At 39.9% G+C, this 14,601-nt stretch overlaps 1 pseudogene; it reads left to right on the forward strand.

Annotated features, from left to right (window-relative positions):
• Positions 1-5,874: 5,874 nt before the first annotated feature.
• Positions 5,875-7,365, forward strand: LOC131276726 (ornithine decarboxylase pseudogene; annotated as a pseudogene).
• The last annotated feature ends 7,236 nt before the right edge of the window (positions 7,366-14,601 follow it).

The raw sequence follows: 14,601 nt of genomic DNA on the forward strand, positions 1-14,601 counted from the left end.
GCTAGCAATTATGGCTGCCCCAGCATCAACACCTGGAATCTTTTCAGATATGGCAGATGCTTTACCCTATGTTAAAAAGATAGTTGTGGGTAGGAGGCAAGATGGCGTCTGAGTGAGTGCACCTTATAATCTCTCCTGCAAAGAAGCAGCTGAGTAGGGTTGGAGTCCTGCTAGACCAGGCTGTTTTGGGTGTTTGAAGGGAAGGAGGTGTCTGGATGTTGATTTGGTGGGATGGTGACAGAAGAGATTCTTGGAAGAGGTAGAATTTTGGGTCTCTTTCACGGAGGTTGCGGTTGTGAGTGGGACCCTTCCCCCTGGGACTGGCTGCCCGGTGGTGGTGATTCCTGGAGGCTTTGCTTTGCTGGGGAGTTCCCAAGCCCTGAGCAGGCTGTTTTGGGGGCTTGCAGGGTGGGAGGTGTCTGGAAGTTGATTTGGTGAGACAGTGATGGAGGAGATTCTTGCAAGAGGTGGAATTTTGGGTTTCCAATTCAAAGGTCAGATGTTCTAGCTGGAGGCCCTCCCCCTAGGGCTGGCGGCTGGGCCATGGTGATCCCTGGGATCTTTGTTGTGTGGGGTGTTCCTAAACCTGAGCAGGCTGTTTTGGAGGCTTGCAGGGCAGGAGGTGACTGGATGTCAATTTGGTGAGACAGTGGCAGAAGAGATTCTTGCAAGAGGTGGAACTTGCAGTTTCTGACATGGAGGTCAGAAGTTTTAGGAGGAACCCTTCCACCTAGGGCTGGCAGCCTGTCTGGGGTGGTCCCTGAACTCTTTGTAGTGCAGCAGCACACCCAGCAGGCTGTTTCAGGGGCTTGCAGGGCAGGAGGTGTCTGGATGTCTATTTGGTGAGACAGTAACAGAAGAGATTCTTGTAAGAGGTGGAATTTTGGGTTTCTGACACAGAGGTCAGAGTTTGCAGGCGGGGCCCCTCTCCCTAGGGCTGTGCCCAGCTGCAGGGATCCCTGAAGGCTGTGTTGCACTGCAGTGCTCCCAGGCCCCCTGTTAACTGGATGCATGGTTCCCAGGTCTGTGTCCCCTAAACCCTGGTGGCCCACACTCCAGAGACTCACACACCTTAAGTCTGCAATATCACAGCCTTCCCATCCCTGAATCCACCGTGCAATGAAGTCCACTGAGGTCTTTGATTATCCTAGCCCTCAGCATTTCTGTTTTTTTTTCTTTTTCTTTTTTCTTCTTTTTTTGTCTTGGTTGCTAATATTGCATTATCTCCTGGTCTTTTCTCCCATTTCATCCCCCAAGATCCTTTTTTGTTTATTTAGTTTTTTTTCTCCTTTTCTTTTTCTTGCTTGTTTCCCTCCCTTTTCTTTGCCCACCCTCTTTTTTCTTCTCTTTTTTTCTTTTCTCTCTTTTTCTTCTTATTTTATTATATTTAATTTATATAATAGAAGCTGCAGGGAGCGCTTCACATTTGCTGTGTTTCCTCATCCTCCATTACCTCTTTTCTGTGTGAATTGATTTTGGCCACCTACACTATCCCCTTTCCCCCACATCTTGTTATCCTCCATCATCTACTGTCTCCCTTACATTCCACCTCCCTTTCTTTGGCCCCCAAATTGTCTGACTTTTAATTTCTAATACCTATGTTCTGTTTTTTGTCTTTTATCCACTCTTGATATTATTGTCTTTCTTTTCTCTTTCCCTCTCTCATTAAAACACTGCTTTTTAATTCATACTCTATTTCTCCCATATTCAGTTGACTGTCTCATTATAGGTACTCTATTTACTGCTATAACTCAACACAACTTACGTGAGTCTAATATCCATTCTCCCAGATCTCACATTTTTGCTCTGTTAACAGTTATTACCAATACTACATTAAACACTTTCTTTTCTTACTCATTTTGCTTTCCCTGGCCCTAATATTTTCCTTCAAAGTGAACTTAGCCAGCAACAAGAACATAGAATAAGAAGAACAAAGTGACAAAGAGAAGACATAACACTTATGTAAGAACAACTAATTAATCCCCAAGAATAGACAAAGAAGCTAAGGAACTGATTAAACCCATCAAGATAAAATGATGACCAGACAGCAACAAAAAACTACAAACCAAATCAATAATCAGGAAAACATGGCTGAATCCAATGAACAAACTAAAAGCTGGGAAGGGGAGCAGAACATTGGACAAGTAATTAAAGATCTCAAAACATATATTAGAGATTAACAATATGAAGAAAACACTTGGAGAGGAAATTGCAGACCTATGCAAAAAGATAACAGATATGATGGGGATGAACAGCACAGTTCAAGAAATGAAAAATACACTTGCTGCAAATAGCAGCAGATTAGAAGAGGCAGAGGAGAGAATTAGTGACATGGAAGACATTACATCTGAAATCAAACAGATAATAGAACTGATTGATAAAAAGATAGAAAAAATCCAACTAGGACTTAGGGACCTGAATGACAATGCAGAATGCACAAACATATGTATTATAGGCATCACAGAAGGAGAAGAGAAGGGAAAGGGGACAGAAGGGCTGTTGGAGGAAATAAGGACTGAAAACTTCCCAAATCTACTGAGAGAGATGGATGTACATGTCTAGGAAGCACAATACACCCCAAACATCATAAATCCCAACAGGCCCACCCCAAGACATATATGTGTCAAAATATACAATGCTCAAGACAAAGAAAAAATTCTAAAAGCAAGAGAAAAGAAAACCATCACATACAAGGGAGGTTCCATAAGATTAAGTGCTGCTTTCTCATCTGAAATGATGGAGGCAAGAAGGCAGTGGTATGATATAGTCAAGGTACTAAAAGAAAAAAAAATCCAACCAAGAATACTCTACCCAGCTAAACTAGCATTCAAAAATGATGGAGTGTTCAAAATATTCACAGATAAACAGAAATTGAAAGAGAATGCCAACAAGAACCCTGCCCTTCAAGAAATACTAAAAGGAGTTCTTCAGGAAGAAAGGAAAAAACAGGAGAGGCAGAATTGGAGGAGAGTGTAAGAGCAACAAAAAAGACAAAAAGAGAAGGAAAAAAACAAACAAAATATGACAAACACAAGTCCAATCAAAATATGGCTAACATAAATAATTCCTTGAAAGTAATAACACTGAATGTCAATGGATTAAACTCACTTATCAAAAGATTCAGACTTGGAGATTGGATAAGGAAATATGACCCATCTATATGCTGTCTACAAGAAACACATCTTAGACCCAGGAATTCATGGAGGTTGAAAGTGAATGGTTGGAAAACAATCTTACAAGCAAACAATAACCAAAAAAGACAGGAGTAGTTATATTAATATTAGACAAAATAGATTTTAAATGTGAAAAAATTGTGAGAGACAAAAAAGGCTACTACATATTACTGAAAGGGACAATCTCTCAAGAAGAACAAATAATCATAAATATTTATGCTCCTAACAAGGGCACCTCCAAATACATGAGGCAAACACTGGAAAAACTAAGTGAAAGAGTAGATGACTCTACAATTATAGTGGGAGATTTTAATACACCACTATCAACTTTGGATAGAACATCTCAAAAGAGAAACACTAAAGAAAAAAAAACTTTAAACAGTGTATTAGAGGAGTTGGATCTAATAGACATTTACAGATCATTACACCCGAATACAGCAGGATATACATTTTTCTCAAGTGCACATGGATCATTCTCCAAGATGGACCATATGCTAGCCACAAAGAAAGGCTCAGTGAATTCAGAAAGATCAAAATCATAAAAAATATCTCTGACCACAGTGGAGTGAAGCCAGATTTCACACCAAGATATGGAAATTAAACAGCATGCTCTTAGAAAACAGTGGGTCAAAGAGGAAATCTCAAAAGAAATAAATAACTACCTTGAAACTCATGAAAATGATAAAACAACATACAAAACTTATGGGATGCAGCAAAAGCAGTACTGAGAGGGAAATTTATAGCCATAAATTCATACATCCAAAAAGAAGAAAGAGCAAAAATTGAAGAACTACCTGCACATTTGGAGGAATTATTAAAAAAAACAACAAAGTAACCCCACAGGAAGAAGAAAGAAAGAAAGAACAAAGATAAGAGCAGAACTAAATGAAATAGAAAATAGGAAAGCACTTGAAAAGATAAACAAAACCAAGAAGCTGGTTCTTTGGGAAGATCAATAAAATTGACAAACCCTTAGCTAGACTAACAAAGAAAAAGAGAGATAAGATGCAAATACACAAAATAAGAAACAAGGAGGGAGATGTCATCACTGACCCCACAGAAATAAAGATTATCATGAGAGGATACTTTGAAAAACTATATTCCAACAAAACTGACAATTCAGAGGAAATGGACAAATTCCTAGAAACACATAAGCAGCCTATATTGATGAAAGAAGAAATTGATGATCTCAACAAGCCAATCACAAGTAAAGAGATAGAATCAGTCATTAAAAACCTCCCATCTAAGAAGAACCCAGGGCCAGATGGCTTCACTGGTGAATTCTACAAAACATTCCAGAAAGAACTAACACCAATCCTGCTGAAACTCTTCCAAAAAATCGAAGCAGAAGGAACATTACCTAACTCCTTCTATGATGCCAACATTATCCTAGTACCAAAGCCAAACAAAGACACCACAAGAAAGGAAAATTACAGATCAATTTCTCTAATGAAACTAGATGCAAAAATCCTCAACAAAATAGTTGCTAACTGTATTCAACAATACACTAAGCAAATTATATACCATAACCAAGTGGGATTCATTCCAGGTATGCAAGGATGGTTCAACATAAGCAAATCAATCAATGTTATACACCATATAAGCAGATTAAAGGGAAAAAATCACGATTATATCTATAGATGCAGAAAAAGAATTGGACAAAATACAGCACCCTTTCTTGATAAAAACACTGCAAAAGATCAGAATACAAGGAAATTTTTTTAACATAATAAAGAGTATATATGAAAAACCCACAGCCAACATCTTTTACAATGGTGAAATCCTAAAATCCTTCCCTCTAAGATCAGGAACAAGACAAGGATGCCTACTCTCAACCCTTCTATTTAACATTGTCTTAGAAGTACTTGCTCGAGCACTGAGGCAAGAAGCAGATACAAAAAGCATTCAAATTGGAAAGGAAAAAGTCAAAATTTCATTATTTGCAGATGACATGATCCTATACATAGAAAACCCTAAGAGGTCTACAACAAGGCTTCTAGAACTCATAAATGAGTTTAGTGAAGTTGCAGGTTATAAGATGAATGCACAAAAATCAGTAGCATTTCTATATACAAATAATGAGCAAGCTCAGGAGGAAATCAAGAAACAAATATCATTTACAATAGTAAATTAAAAAATCAAATACCTGGGAATAAATTTAACTAAAGATGTGAAAAACTTATACACAGAGAAATACACAAGACTGTTCAAGGAAATCAAAGAAGACCTAAATAAATGGAAGAATATTCCCTGTTCATGGATAGGAAGACTAAATATTATCAAGATGTCTATCCTACCAAAACTGATCTACACATTCAATGCAATCCCAATAAAAATCAACAGAGCATTCTTTAAGGAATTAGAAAAACTCACTATGAAATTTATTTGGAAAGGAAAGAGGCCCCGAATAGCTAAAGACATATTGAAAAAGAAAAATAAGTCAGGCCTCTGCAGCTCTGCCACCAACCACCCTCTGGCAGCAGTTCTGGTGCCTCCTTGGGCCAGCAGTCCTCCAGCGGGAGGGAGCGAGGTGGGCGGTGGTGGTGGCAGCATTGCGGGCTGCAGGACCTCCTCGGGGTGTGGCCCCAGTGCCCAAGTGCTAGGAGAACATTTCCACTGCTGCATCAGGGCACAAGTCTTATAATTCAGCAAGATTTGGAATTCCTAGAGAATTGCCTTCCTGAAAAGTTGAAAGAAATCTCTTTAAATTCTGTCTCTTAGTTTTCCATTTTGTTGTGTTTCAGTGGAACATCAAGAAACCATGAACAACTTCAGTAATGAGGAGTTTGACTGCCATTTCCTGATGAAGGTTTTACTGCCAAGGACATTCTGGGCCAAAAAATTAATGAAGTTTCTTCTGATTATGATAAAGATGCCTTCTATGTTGTGGACCTTGGAGACATTCTAAAGAAACATCTGAGATGGTTAAAAGTTCTTCCTCGTGTCACCCCCTTCTTTGCAGTCAAATGTAATGACAGTAAAGCCATAGTGAAGACCCTGGCTTCCATAGGGACAGGATTTGATTGTGCTAGCAAGACTGAAATCCAGTTGGTGCAGAGTCTCGGGGTGCCGTCAGAGAGGATAATCTATGCAAACCCTTGTAAACAAGTGTCTCAAATTAACTATGCTGCCAATAATGGAGTTGAGATGATGACTTTTGACAGCGAGGTTGAGTTGATGAAAGTGGCCAGGACATATCCAAAGGCAAAAGTTGGTTTTGTGGATTGCCACCGATGACTCCAAAGCAGTCTGCCACCTCAGTGTTAAATTTGGAGCCACACAGAAAACCAGCAAGCTTCTTTTGGAATGGGCTAAAGAGCTCGATATTGATGTCATTGATGTCAGCTTCCATGTGGGAAGTGGCTATACTGATCCTGAAACTTTTGTGCAGGCCATCTATGATGCCCGCTGTGTCTTTGACATGGGAGCTGAGGTTGGTTTCAGCATGTATCTACTTGATATTGGTGGTGGCTTTCCCAGATCTGATGACGTGAAGCTTAAATTTGAAGAGATAACCAGTGTCATTAATCCAGCATTAGACAAGTATTTCCCATTAGATTCTGGAGTGAGAATCATAGCTGAACCAGGCTGATATTATGTTGCTTCAGCTTTCACACTTGCAGTGAATATCATTGCCAAAATAAATTGTATTTAAGGAACAGACAGGCTCTGATGATGAAGATGAATCGAGTGAACAAACCTTTATGCATTATGTGAATGATGGAGTATATGGATCATTTAATTGTATCCTTTATGATCATGAGCATGTAAAGCTTCTTCTGCAGAAGAGATGCAAACCAGATGAGAAGTATTTCTCATCTAGCATATGGGGACCCACATGTGATGGCCTTGATCGGATCGTTGAGCACTGTGGCCTGCCGGAAATGCACGTGGGCGACTGGATGCTGTTTGACTGGATGCTGGGGGCTTACACTGTGGCTACTGCTTCCACTTTCAATGGGTTCCAGAGGCCAACCATCTACTATGTGATGTCAGGGCCTGCATGGCAAGTCATGCAACAAATTGAGAGCCGGGGGTTTCCACCTGAAGTAGAGGAGCAAGACACCAGTGCTCTGCCTTTTTCCTGTGCTTGGGAAAGTGGGATGAAGCGCCACCCGGCCACTTGTGCTCCAGCTAGTATTAATGTGTAAATACCATTTTTGTAGCTGCTAACTGTGAGTTTACCTTGAATGGAGGGATTTGGGGGGGGGGATCATTTAACTTAATTACTGCTAGTTTTGAAATGTCCTTCTAAGAGTAGGGTTGGCACAGACACAGCGATAAGGAAGACTAGGAGATGGGGTTACACTTATCTGTGTTCCTATGGAAACTACTTGATTATTTTGTTTTATATGGATTTTTATTCACTTTCAAACATACTTCTAAGGGATGCCTGTCACCTGCTGAGCAAGCATTTGTAGCTTGTATAACCGCAGAATTGGCCAAAAGCTTAATGTTGTGACCTGTTTTAAAAATAAAAGTATCTTGAAATAAAAAAAAAAGAAAAAAGAAAAACGAAATTGGAGGAATCACACTACCTGACTTCAAAACATACTACAAAGCTACAGTAGAGAAAAAAGCATGGTATTGGCACAAGGAGAGACTACACAGACTAATGGAACTGAACTGAGAGCTGATAGAGATCCTCATATATATAGTCATATAAAATTCAATAAAGCCACCAAACCCTCTCAACTGGGAAAGAATGGCCTATTCAAAAAATGGTGCCTGGAGAACTGGATATCCATATGTAAAAGAATGAAAGAGGATTACCATCTCACACCTTATACAAAAATCAACTCAAAATGGATCAAAGACCTAAATATAAGAGCCAAGACCATAAAGACTTTGGAAAGCAGTGTAGGGAAACATATACAAGATCTTGTAATAGGAAATGGCTTCATGAACTTCACACCAATAGCATGAGCAGCACAAGAACAAATAGATAAATGGGACCTCCTCAAAATTAAAGCCTTCTGCACCTGAAAGGAGTTTGTCAAGAAAGTGAAAAGAGAGCCTACACAATGGGAGAAAATATTTGGTAACCATACATCTGATAGGAGACTTATAACCTGCATATATAAAGAACTCCTCTATCTTGAAAATAAAAAGATAAACAACCCATTTTAAAAATGGGGAAAAGATTTAAACAGACACTTCTCCAAAGAAGAAATACAAAGCACATGAAAAAATTCTCCAAATCTCTAGCTATCAGGGAAATGCACATCAAAACTACAATGAGATACCATCTTACTCCCATAAGATTGGCAGCTATGAAGAAAACAGAAGACTGCAAATGCTGGAGAGGATGTGGAGGAATGGGAACACTCATCCACTTTTGGTGGGAATGCAGAAGGATCCAACCATTCTGGAGGACAGTTTGTCAGTTTCTTAAAAAACTCGCCATAGATTTGCCATATGACCTAACAATTCCACTGCTGGGGATATACCCAATAGAACTGAAAACAAGGACAAAAACTGATATATGCACACCAATCTTCATAGCAGCATTGTTTACTATTGCCAAAAGTTGGAATCAACCCAAATGCCCATCAACAGATGATTGGATAAATAAAATGTGGTATACACATACAATGGAATACTACTTGGCTTTAAAAGCAAATACACTACAAACACACATGATAACATTGATGAATCTTGAAACCTTATTTTGAGTGAAGCAGCCCAGACATTGAAGGACAAATACTACATGACCTCAATGGTAAGAAATAAGTAAACCAAGCTGCCTCAGAGAGGTAGAGCCTGGGTGATAGGCTTACAGGAAATTGGGGGGTAGAGGAAGGTTGCGAGCTGACACATACATGGGTGAAATCTATGATAAGCTGGGGGTAAGTATTTGTACAAGGAAGGGATAAAATGGGGGCATAGTGTTAACCTTTGGGTGGGGCTTTGTGGTCTTGAGGGGGTTTAGGGATGGGAGGATGGGTAGTATTGCCCAAGAAATTGGGGAGAGGATGGGGAAACATATGAACAGAGGAGATTGTCAAGTATTTGGTTGAGAGTAATGCTGAGAAAACCTTTTAAAAAATATAATAAGGAAAGTTACCTTCAAGATGCTTAAAGGGGATAATCTGACACAGGACAGGCTCCTAGGGAATATGTGAATGCTCATTTTGCCATAGTGGGTTATATCATTGGATAGAGACCCATATAATGAGAGTGAAGGTATACCCACATCCTGGGGAGGACTGAGGCCATCAAATAGAGGGAACTGTATCTCTCAAGAGAAATGGTGGTTCCCAGGGCATTAGGGCAGTTTAGCATGTCAAGCCCTCAACACTATTGCAAGTATCTCTGAACATGGCCCTTCAAGCAATGAAGATTGACTGTCACTGTGGACCCTGAGGGGAGGGGGAAGAGGTATTGAATAGATGGAACCAATGTAACTGTGTGGACAATAGAATTGTTTCACAAGAGTATGCAAGGATGGATATAAGACATGTAAAATTACACCAAAAATATATAGGGACTAAAATGTAAACCATAATGTAAAACATAAGATAACTAAAAATTTAGAAAATTGTATCATCTAAAATATAAACCACAATGAAAACACAGATGTTACCTTGTTTGAAAGCTATTGTCTCAATATCTGTACATCAGTTTCAGTAAATATAGAATGAATATGTAAAAAGATTATTGCTGTGGAAGGGAAAAGGTTTTATGTTGGCTATGTGAGAGTGCTGTATATTGTATATATGAATTACTGTGATCTAAAACTCTTGTGAAGATAAGCTTAATTATTAGAAAAAAGAAAAGAAAAAGATAGGACGTAGACACTGAGGAAATGATGGAAGTAGTTGCCTTGACAATTTGCATAGAGGACAACACTTATTGCAGTGATGGAAGGCAAAACATCAAAAACAAAGCTTTTGCATTTTAAAATTTTTTGATACCCCAATTTATTTTTACCATAATTTTTCCAAATTAATATGTATTCTATATCTATCCTTTAAACTCATTGCTATATTCCATTTTACTATTAGGGCAACCTGGCAATATATTGGGCTTCACTTTTCAGGAAGCTTTGGATCACAGAGAAGTTCAACAATGGCAGCAGAGAAATACTGGTGTGGGATGTTATTGACAGGGGACACATGGTTGGCAGGGAGTTCTACAGGGCATATATCCACAGTACATAAAAATGTTTGGATATTTTCATAGTGGATATGATTAAAAACAACAACTGCGGGAGTGCTGAGTTCCTAGTCAGGGGAGCCCTATCACAATCCCTAAAGGAACAGCAACAATCCCCCAAGTGCAACGGCAAAGACCAAAAAAGAATGGAGGTCCAACAATGAGCCCTTGATACTAATGACTATGCTTATGAGCCTGTGCACCTGAAATAAGAACAAGGCCTAGACCTGCAGGGTGCCTAAGAGTTATCTCCTGAGAACCTCCGTGTTACTCAAATGTGGCTAGTCTTGAAGCCAAAATCAGCATGTAAATGCATTGCCTTACCCCCAGCATGGGACATGACTCCCGGGGATGAGCCTCCCTGGTGTCGAGGGATTACTACCAAGTACCAGCTGATGATATAACTAGAAAATGACCTTGAATAAAAGGGTCAACTCGTACCAGCAGAATATCTCAGTCTACATATAATACCAGGAGTTAAAAATGCTTTTTGACCTGAATCAAGGGGGAAATGGAAAGGACAAGTGAGTTTATATGGCTATGAGTCTCCAAAAAAGAGCTGGGAGGTTATCAGATGGTTTGCCTTTATGCACACCTCAGCAGAGTCCCAGAGAAAAAGTGGATACAACCCCGGGTATTGGTTCTTCTGAGGGCTACAGAGACCCACAGGTTCTATGGTCATGGCAGATGGAGTTCAGTGCCATGTCAGTTGGCCCTTTTTTGGAGTTTGTGTTTCTGTGTGATGGAGCTGGACTCAGATGTGATCTTTTTTCACAAGCCTTTCCTGTTACTTTTACCAGAAATGTAGTTGATGCTGGGGTTTAAAATATACCCAGGGGATCTGAATCTCTGGACTGACCATATGATAGCCAGGCCCTGAGCCTCAACAGACTTCAGCTCCTACACTCTGGTTTATTGGACTTACCTCACTCAGCTAACATGGAGTTGAAGAAGGTCAACCACACACCATGGAGTCAAGAGTGCCTACAACTGAAAGCAGGAGGATTGCATCCAGCATCCATGTGGAATCTAAGCCCCCTCTGGATATAGATGTGGAGTGGGCACAACCATTCCAAGGTCTACAGGATGCAGGAATGGAATATGGATTAGAATGGCCTTACTGATATTCTATTCATGAACTATTGTGATTAGTAATCTAAGAAAATGTGGCATTGGTGTGGAGAAAGTGGCCATGGTGGCTGCTGGGTGTGGGGATTGGGAGGAAGAGATGAGATGTGTAGGCATTTTCAGGACTTGGAGTTGTTCTGGGTGATGCTGCAGGGACAGTTACCAGACATTTTATGTCCTCCCATGGCCTACTGAATGGGAAGTGGTTGAGTGTGGGCTATGATGTGGACCTTTGACCATGAGGTGCAGCAGTGCTCAGAGATGTATTCACCAAATGCAATGAATGTCTCATGATGATGGAGGAGATTGCTCCTATGGGGGGATGGAGTGGGCTGAGGGAGTGGGGGGTATATGGGGACCTCATATTTTTTTAATGTAACATTAAAAAAATAAAGACAAAAAAATAAACCATTGCTGTATGATAAAAAAAAAAAAGATAGTTGTTTCCAACCTCACTCCTCGAATAACCTTCATATACTGTTTATTGCAAGGATCTTGACAAGGGGATCCAGGCCATGCAATTCTTATCAACTTTTCTGGTTATATCATGACCAACTCCATCAGATGCTAATAATCCTCAAGGAGGTGCTGAGTTCCATCATGAACCAATACCTTTTAAAGTATGGGAAAATTTAAAACAGGTAAAATTACTAAATAAAGTCCTTTTTAGTGAAATCAGGCTTCTAAGAAAACTCTCTGTTAAAGTGTTAACTAAGATAAGGAAATTATTCAGGCTGCAACTCTGTAAACCCCTGCTGTCTACATAATAATGTAGTTGTAGGCTAGTGGGTGTTAATAGAATTAAACTCTTGGAGAAGGAGATAAACATAGCAACATTAGTGTTCTCTTTTGTTTCCATGCTAATTCTGATTGGGCCTATTTAACCAAAATAATAAAACTAGTACAAAATTTTTATCAAGGTGATAAAAGGAATTTTTGGTTTTAAATCAATAGTTTACTCCTGAACTTCAAGTCTCAGTATTGCGGTCACCCCTCAGGCTGAAGTGTGGTTTGCTGGCCTGGCGGGGGAGTAGCCGCAGCAGGCCAAGCCACTGCCCCCATAATAGGGTGGCTGGTCAGACTCACCGCTACCCCTGAAGGGAGCTCGACATGGGCGCAGAGTGCCCTCAGGTCTCCCCTTCTCGGCAGCCATGCTTCCGCGGCCGCCCCTCCTCCCGGATGGCGCCACATGATGCCTGTGGGGCGGCACCCTTCTTCTTCTTTCTCCCTGCACAGGTGCAGGGCAGAAAATTCCAGTCTGCCCTTTTCCCCTCCCCCGACAGCAGCAACAGCCAGGCGTGGGCGGGAAACTCAAGTCTGCCCTCCACCCCAGCAACAGCAGCCACCAATCCCTAAACCCTGCCCCTTCCCCCAGCAACAGCGACAGCCAATCCCTAATCACCACCCCTCCCCCATCCAGTACTGCCCACTGGCCTTTCACCGGCAACCAATCAGAACAGGGCATGGCTTCGACCAATCAGCCTTCCCCAGCCCCTATAAAACTGTTGCCTCTCCCTCAATAAAGTTGGACTTGCGTGTTTACCTTGTCTCCGTGGTAGTTCTTCTGCCGTGCGCCCTCCAGTCCTGAGAGCCCCCGACAAGGGCCTGGCCTCCCTTGTCCCCAGTTCGTCGCCTGCTTCTCCAGGTGACCCCTTCGTCGCCGGCTTCGCCGGGCGACCCCGTCAGCCGAACCGCGCAACCCCTTGTGAGACCGATCCCTCGTCTGCTGCCGGACCGACCCCTCGTCCCAAGTGGGACCGACCCCTCATCCCAAGCGGGACCGACCCCTCGTCCAGAGCTGGACCGACCCCTCGTCCGCAGCCAGACCCCACCTCTACCGACCGAGCAAGCCGCCACAAGTATAGTCTTACAGAGTAGTAATCCAAGAAATGTGTGTTCTAAACTGCTAAATAAGAGCTTAACTACATTTATTCTGCTCAAATTATCTTAACTGATTGCTGATAAGTAATAAAATGTTTCCAAGCACAAGCTTGCATGTTACAGGCAACATGGATTCCAGAAAAAAATCTTAAAAACAGTAAAATCTAAGATGTGCTATGATGGAGAACTTAAAAACAGCTATACCAAAAAAGTAAGAAAGTAAGAATTATGAGTCAACTGTAAACTGTATGTTCCTATTAATGTGTTGTAATTGTTTTGTGTTTGTTTGTTCAATGTCAGTTTATGTTTTGATACCTCTGGATGGTGATATAAATTAATAAATAAAAATTTCTAAGAGTTCTATTCAAATGGCCAAAAATTAAATAAGTGCTTATATTAATAATTAAGTTTAAATGTTAATGGGATCTCTACAATGATAAAAAAAATGTAAGTCTTAAGTAATGAAATTACTATGTCTCTTCGTAAAAAAATGGTTCTTGCTTAAGTTGAAATGAATAGTTTATTTTTATTCACAAAATAAAGAATGTAAAACTTGAATAAAATATTTTGAAAAGTAAAATTTTGTAGAAGTGCTAACTAAAAGTTGATACATTTGTTTAAAAAAGTGTATTTTGTCCTAAAATAAGACAGCTGGTCTTCATAAAATCAGAAAAAACATATGCAGAACAGAACTTGAATGCATGTGGTAAGTTATAAAGGGTATTGTAGTAACTTTGGGTAAGGGAATGTGTCCTGTGAAGGTAAAATTTGTCTTAAAATAATATAATTATAGTCTATATGGTTACAAATAATTATGAGAATTTTAACAAAGCATTGTTTAAATTAAGGTACTTAAATGGATAATTGCAAAAAGTCATTATTAAACAAAACCTGAATTGATAATAATAATAAAAGGTAATTTTATAACAAGAAAACTTGTTGGCAGCCAGCCTCCCCTGCCAACCTGCTTCTAAAAGACTATTTCTGGTATTACATGCTACTAAGTATTTAAAATGAAGAAAAGTTCATTATTTTAACAAGTTTGTTTAGTGTTGATAGTAATTATATTTTGGAAAAAGGTTGTCTGAAAAGTTTCCAAAATTGTTTTGGTCACTTATGTATGTGGGTTATATGGAATGTGTTTTTATTGTTAAGGAAACAGGAGATGATTTTGTCCTAAGAAAAATGATTATTAAGAAAGAAAAAATGTGTGACAAAACCTGAATGAATACTGAAAGTGTAGAAGGTTAATGGAAAAGAA

The sequence above is a fragment of the Dasypus novemcinctus genome, chromosome 30 (assembly GCF_030445035.2).
Source record: "Dasypus novemcinctus isolate mDasNov1 chromosome 30, mDasNov1.1.hap2, whole genome shotgun sequence".
In the NCBI taxonomy this organism is placed as follows: Eukaryota; Metazoa; Chordata; class Mammalia; order Cingulata; family Dasypodidae; genus Dasypus; species Dasypus novemcinctus.